Source organism: Dioscorea cayenensis, chromosome 19 (genome assembly GCF_009730915.1).
Source record: "Dioscorea cayenensis subsp. rotundata cultivar TDr96_F1 chromosome 19, TDr96_F1_v2_PseudoChromosome.rev07_lg8_w22 25.fasta, whole genome shotgun sequence".
NCBI lineage: Eukaryota > Viridiplantae > Streptophyta > Magnoliopsida > Dioscoreales > Dioscoreaceae > Dioscorea > Dioscorea cayenensis.
This window is the reverse complement of record NC_052489.1, coordinates 13,169,449-13,176,340: the sequence shown is the minus strand read 5'-3', so window position 1 is coordinate 13,176,340 and position 6,892 is coordinate 13,169,449. Positions and strand designations below refer to the sequence as shown.

Below are 6,892 nucleotides of genomic sequence, written 5' to 3'. Positions count from 1 at the left end.
ATAAAATGAATACTCAATCGAGCTTTAGCCGAGTATCGAATACCGAATTTTTAGTCAAGCTCGACCTCGAGCTCGCTACTACTCGGCTCAAGCTCGATCGATTACACCCCTAGACATTAGTCCCCATCAAGTTTCTAACTCCATTGTTGGGGAACTTAGAAATATTAGGAACACTTCTTGTGTTTTGTTAATTCAACTATTATTTTAGTTTCCTTTTTTGTCTTTTTCTTTCTCGCACTCTCATCTATTCTAATATTTGTCTTCTCTTTTAATTCAAGTGTATGCCAAGGAGCAAGTTATCCCGGATAGTGTAAGACAACATTAATGTCGAGCAAGTGACTAGAACAAGATTAAGAATAACTTTATTAGGGGAGACATGTTCGAAAGAACTAGTGATAGAAGGTGAGCATTCAGTTGCAATGGCAGAATAGGGAGAACAATATAGAACTTTTCCCGATTATACCAAGCCAGCATTAACTGGATCATAGACTAGCATGGTGAGGCCACCCGTGGTAGCTAACAACTTCGAGTTAAAACTTGCCTTTATTCAAATGATTCAATAGTCTATGCATTTTCATGGGTTGCTAGATGGAAACCCAAACAACCACATTAGAGGGCTTTCAGAAGTATGTGATATGCTCAAGATGAATGGAGTTTCGGAGGATGCAATTAGATTGAGGTTGTTTCCATTCTCATTGAAGGGGAGAGCTAAACAATAGTTACAAGGACTTCCCCAAGCCTTTATCACTACTTGATAATAGTTGGTTGAGGCATTTTTCATCCGATACTTTCCCCAAGGCAGAACCATTAAGCTTTGGTAAAAAATCACTTCATTTACTCAAGAAGACAATGAGTCCTTGTTCGAGATATGGGAGAGGTTTAAGGACCTTTTGAGACAATGTCCACATCATAATCCCCTAGTGGATGGAGGTCCAAATTTTTCATCAGGCTATAAATTAGAACACTAAATAGTTGATTGACTCTGCAGCATGAGGAACATTTGGCAGTAGGACCCTAGAGGTAGCCAACCAGCTGATTGAGGAGATTGCCATGAATAATTATCAGTGGAATTCAAGAGGAAGGCCAGTACTCAAGGTAGCAGGTGTGCTAGAAGTTAGGCAGTAGGACCCTAGAGGTAGCCAACCAGCTGATTGAGAAGATTGCCATGAATAATTATCAGTGGAATTCAAGAGGAAGGCTAGTACCTAAGGCAGCATGTGTGCTAGAAGTTAGTGAAGTTACTGTATTGGCAGCTCAGGTTAAAGCATTAAGCAAAAATATTGACTGCTTATCACTTCAGAAGCCCATTGTAGTTATGACATGTAAGACATGTGAGGGGAGGACATAACAATTACAGATTGCCCGATAGTAGGAGCAGCATCTAAACTCAGTGAGCAGGTGGATTTCATTGGTAGTGCTCTCCGATCACAAGGGAACCCCCTATAGTGATATCTATAACCCTGGATGGAGAAATCATTCAAATTTCTCATAGAGTAATTAGATGCAGCAATAGAGATCGACTTATGCCATAATTTCAGTCTTATTTGCCCAGGAGAAGAAGCCCACTCTAGAGGATGTGCTCACCCACTTTATTCGGACCACGGATACCAAGTTCCAACAGTTGGACACTATATTTCAGATTATTGAGTCTGCTAAATTAAACCAGCAAGCGTTACTGTAGAACTTGAAAAATCAAGTGGGGCAAATTAAACCAGCAAGCGTCACTGTAGAACTTCAAATTTCCCAAGCAACACTGAAGCTAATCCTCAAGAGCACTTAAAAAGCTATCACTCTTAGGAGTGAAAAACTTGTTGAGATGCAAAAGCATTTTGAATCTTAATAGAGGTAGTATGAAAAACCTGAAAACTTGTGTGTCATGATGACAAGTGCCACAACGCTCATGAAATTCTTCACATCATAAAAAATTATGCTATCAATGGAAAACAACATATAAAAAGTAAATGTCAAAGCTATTTATGCCATACAAAGAAACCAAGATTATTAGCATAATTTATAGAGGTTATGGAGACTTTGATTACTTAAAAATAATAAAAAAACATCCTTAAGATCACCATACCAATCACCTTCCTTATGGCTAGGTCTTGTAAAGCATAGAATCATGAGGGAAAAAGAATGAGTGACACAATTTAGAATTTGGTTAATTTGCTTATTGATATGTGATTACAAGTAAAGGAAGCTATGTAAAGATCACATGTTTAATTTTATATGTGAATCGTAGTAGCATTCCCATAAGTCTTAATTAAAATAGAGGAAGCATATGGAACATTAGCAGGGAAAGTATAATAAAAATTTCTTTTATCATGCAAGACATTCTTTGGGCAGATTGTGTGGTTGCTAGCACTTGATCAAAAAATTCATTCAATTTTATCATTAAATAGAGAAATTTCCATACCCACAAAATTATTTATTAAATTATTGACATGGTCCTTCTCAAGGTTTAACAAAGACATAAGTTGAGTGTATTTTTCTTTGAAAAGGCCATTGATTGGGGATCCAATGTGTTGCTCTATTATTACCATAATTTGTGCTTTATTCATTGTCTTTCCTCATGTTTATTTAAATTTGTTCTTTTCCCATTAATTTAGATATCTCTTCAATTTAAAGCACGTATACTTTGTGTGCTTATCTTTCTTGTAGTGAGAATAATACAATTTTGAAATATGATGATACCCTATTAAATCATGAAAACCAAGTGATTTTAGATTACCTTTGCATGTAGCAAACACGATAGCTTCAACAACAGTTAGTCAGTTACGCCTCTGAGGCCCTGTTTAGTTCTAGGGAGTGATCCCTAATGCATGGGATCACTCCCTCTTTTGGTACATACCCATGTTTGGGTATGCATCAAATTACTTGGGAAAGACATGGGGTAGGAAAAAATGCCTCCCAAACCTTGCATGGTCATTCCTCCAAAAACTGGTGGGTTTAGATATACTAAAAGGTGAAGTTACCATTTCACCCCTAACAAATTCAAAAATTACATGTTTATATATTCCCACACCTTAAGAAATCCCTAACTCATCAAGGAGGAGAGGTCATTCATCAACACTAATTAACATCCTCCTTGCTTTGTCACCACTCCTTTGTCATCTCTTACCCCGACGAGGCCTCCTTCATCACAACCAGTAATATTGCTTACACTCCACCGTTTCCCCTTGACTGCATAGTCATATCTCTACGGGATCTATAATATGACCTCCTCCCATTTTCCTTTTTGTTTTTTTTTTTCAAAATTTATGTTATTGTTTTGCTTGAATATGTAATATGAGATTTTTGTTTTACTGTTGTACCCCAACAAGAAGATTTTCTTTTGATACTATTTTTTTTTCTTCTTTTCATAAATAAAGGCAACCATATTAACATTAAAGCATGTTTTAATATTCTCACTCTATTGGAGATGGTAATGAACATATTAATATTATCTTTTTTTAAAATTATTATCTTTTAATTGTCTTATCTTGTTGAAATTTTTTCACCACCTACCCTTTATTTTTAAGATATTTCAACCCAATAATAACGTTGTAAATTTAGAATTAACAAACACATTTGTCATTTACCCTCACATTAATTAATTTCACAATGTATCACTATCTAAATACTAAACTATATTACAATAGTATACAAACTTTTGTAATCAGTCACTTGTACTAGTTTATATAATTAATTTAAATAATATAGGTAAACAATAATAAAGATAAGTAATTAAGTGAATATTTTGATTCTATTGCATGGTAATGAATATTAGACCATGTTTATCAATTATTATCCAACAACATTGTTAATTAGATATCAACAAAAACATTTTACTCAAAGAATGATGGAAATATATAGGGTGTTGACTAATTTCAGTTAAAATATACATAAATGAAAATATTATGTAACTATTGAAGGGAAATGAAAATGTTGACAAAGAGATTTTTATATTTGCTAGTTGCATTGTGGTTAACAAGTTTCATGGATTTTTATTTTAGTTCATGGTTGAATATTTACAAAATGATAATATTTTGTAACTATTGAAGGGAAATGAAAACATCTACGAGCATATGAAACAATGCATTAAATTTTAGAACACCAATATATTAAACATTAGAGTAGTAATGTTACACATGCTTCAAATGATTAAATTTTATGTCCAATATATTGTGTACATAATGTTTTGATGCACTATTAATTGTTATTTTAGATATGGACATTGATAATATGCAGGGACGGAGGAACAAGGGGGCATGGGTGGAAGAGGGTCATCGTGTGGGAGAGGTGATCTGAGAGATTTCGTAGGGGTTGAAACTTTATCCAATTGGGAAAAAATAATTAATTAAATTAATTTATTAAAAATATAAATAAAAAATTATATAGTTTGGATGATGATAATAATGATTTTTTTTTTGATATTCCGTGGAGATAAAAGAAAGGTGAGTGCTACGTGCATGCATTTCATAAATTATAAATTAATATATATTTTTTAGAAAATTAAAATATTTTTTTATAAAACTTTACAGATAAAACCTTGATATTTTAAAAATTAAATATGATGAGTTCATGTTGTATGGGTTTATTTGATATTTCTATCATGATGAATAAAGTAGTGCCATGTGGCGGTGAAATTTTAGAGAACCTTTGTTGGTATGCATCTAGATCGTGTTCAATTTGGATGGATCCATCACATGTCTTACACGTGGACACATAGAGTTGTGCATCAAAAAATGGATCTTCGGGTATATTAGCCATAGGCCAGTAGTAATATACTTATATATTAATTTTAAACCAAACTTTATTACATTAGATATATTTTTCTATTATTCATTATAATTTTGCGGTTATTTTATTTTGTAAAAAATAGGATAATCAAATTTGACTTCGTTCAGTCTGGTGAGACAACTAGTAGATATTTCCATGATGTTTTGAAGTCAATCATACTTTGCCATGGTGTCTTATTGAATAAAAGCATAACCTATTCTAGAAAATTCAACTATAAAAAAAAAATACATAGCCTATGTTTTACAGGAAACAAGTTATTTTTATTCAATGTAGAATTACCTTGGTGCATTGGATAGAACTCATATCAGAGTGGATGTGCCTAAAGCTGATCGACAAAGATATAGATCAAGGACATCTAAAATCACTACTAATGTGATCGGCGTCCGTAGTCAAGATATGCAGTTTATTAATGTGTTATCTAGCTGGGAGGGCTCAGCTTATGACGGCCGAGTTCTTAGGGGTGCTATAACAAAGCATAATGGATTAAATGTTCCAACCGGTAAATAAATTATAATCACCTTGCTTTATATAATGATAATAGTCAAATAGCTTCTAAAACTATTGTTTAACAAAAAAAAAGTTAGAATTTTACTATTTGGTGGATTTTGGTTATGCAAATTGCCCCGGTTTTCTTGCGTCTTTTTGATAACAAAGATATCATCACCTAAGCTCTTGGGATAATGGATGTCAACCATGTATATGTCAAGAGTTTTTCAAAATGAAACATGCAAGTGCTAAGAATGTAACTGAGAGAACATTCACTCTCCTAAAAATTTGTTGGAAAATTCTATCTAGTCCAAGTTTTAATGATATAGCAACCCAACACCGTATCATTATGCATGTTGCTTATTGCATAACTTTATTAGAAAAGAGATGAATGAAGACCCCACAGAAAATGAACTCAATAGTGTAATCATGAACAAGAACATAAGAGATAAGACTGACAATATTTCAGCTGTTGACCCAACAGATAATTGGACCCAATTTAGACTTGATATGGCTACAGATATGTTTGGCGATCAAATTAATTTTATTAAGTGATAGTATGTAATGAGTGTGAATGCTTCCATATGCATTTTTTTTAATCAAGGCTTATTTTCTATAAACAAACATTTTAGTGTTGATATTGGAAGCATGTGTTTTGAAATTTATTATGTAATTAAAGTCTACACATATTAAGTATTTGTATGAAGTTGCATGAACCTTGATTGCTTTAATTTATTTTTAAATAGCTTTAAATTTAACTGTAGAAACTGCCATTAATGAGAAGTTGCCTAATTATTGATTGCTATGATTTATTATAGATATATTATCATTTAAAAAAGATTTTTTTATTGCATTTGATTAATGTAAGAAAATAACCATTTTTTCATTAAAAAAACATCATTGTTGTTGACATATGCAATGATTCCTCACTATGATTTCTCTAACTGCACATTCAAATATCATTGACTTTCTTTTAGCAGTCCATGTATTATAAAGCCATATATGTATATATATTAACATAATGTGTTTATTTTTTGTAATAAAAGTTTACACGAATTTAAGTCTTATATGACAATAATATTATAAATTGTCTGATATCTACTAGTGCCTCTATGTTTATTTAGTATAGATCCAGATTCACAAGTAGGAAGTAGGGGACAAACTGAACACTATCGAACAACGGATGAAGATAAGGAACTCATTGATTCCTTTGTAGCTAGAGCTATCAACAAATCCTATGTGGCGATCCGAGAATGGATTTCACAATGGGTACCTTGTCCAATTAGAGAGGATGATAAAGGAAAAACTTCCACAAAGGATGATAAAAGCCTCGCCCAATATTGAGTCTCGAGTGAAGCTATTGAGAAAACATAGTATTGCAATTACCAAAAACTTACAGATTAGTGGTTTTGTTTGGAACAGTGAAAGGTGCACTATTGAATGTGAGAAAAGTGAATACGACTAATATATATATGTTAAGGTATGCATTACTATATTTAGTAAATACACATTTTGTTTAGGGATACATGTAATTTGTGTTACTAACTTTCTTTTCTAATGCAATGTAGAACCATAAAAAAAGCAGTTGGCCTCTATGGAAAATCCTATCTTTTTTTTAATGACCTCA

At 32.6% G+C, this 6,892-nt stretch overlaps 1 non-coding gene across 1 annotated transcript; it reads right to left on the bottom strand.

Moving 5' to 3' along the window:
* Positions 1–809: 809 nt before the first annotated feature.
* On the bottom strand, positions 810–916 carry LOC120250847. The gene has a single exon (XR_005533180.1). It is a non-coding gene; the product is annotated as a small nucleolar RNA R71 (small nucleolar RNA).
* Between the last annotated feature and the right edge of the window lie 5,976 nt (positions 917–6,892).